Consider the following 839-nt stretch of genomic DNA (forward strand, 5'->3'; position numbering starts at 1 on the left):
CGGCTTCGCCTCCACCCAGAGAGAGTCGGCGTGTGTACTGGGCCCTGAGCTGCCACGCACCGAGAGGCGTCGTCCGCCATCACGGCGCGTGGCACGAGAGGGATAAAAACAAAGCGAGACACCGAACGAGGCTCACGCGGCGAAATCGAGCGACTGCGCACGTGCGAAATCAAGACCGCACAGAGCAAATAATGAGGAGGGTGGAAGACGCAGCAATCCACAAGACTCGCGCTCCGTGAAGAGGCGGCGAAGAGGGATAGCAGGCGAGCTGATGAGGACCGATGACTGGTGTGGTGAGGATGTGTAGAGAATCGCCTGTGTGGCGTCGGCTTGCACAACGAGAAAACGAGCTGCAGAGCCCCACGACTGCGAGCGCACAGCAGCGCACCAATACAGCTGCCCTGACGCGTGCAAAAGGCGGGAGAACAGCGGCGTGGCCGTGCCGCGAGTGCCCAACAACCTTTGGAGGGGAAAGCAGTATCGCTTGTGTTTGTTTATATGATAGGTGAAGATGAATGGAGGATTCTGCGAGCAGCCATTGCATGAGTCCGAACAGGCGGAGGGGGCAGGAGGGATTGCGCCTCGCAAAGAGCAGGTGGCCTGGCAACCGCCACACAGGCCTATCCAAAAAACGCCTGCTCTAGCCACGCCTCCAGCCTCAAACACAAGCACGCACCCAAACGAACGCATTGGGACTTGGCCTCGCTTAGCTAACAGTGTCACCTTAGATATTAAACAGAAAGGAAAACGACGCAGCTCGTCAACACTCAAACTTTTCTCTCCCGCAACGCGCCTATTCCACACCCGCAGCAGGTCCGCAAACATACGCATGCGCAGCC

The sequence above is a fragment of the Leishmania donovani genome, chromosome 33 (genome assembly GCF_000227135.1).
Source record: "Leishmania donovani BPK282A1 complete genome, chromosome 33".
Lineage (NCBI taxonomy): Eukaryota > Euglenozoa > Kinetoplastea > Trypanosomatida > Trypanosomatidae > Leishmania > Leishmania donovani.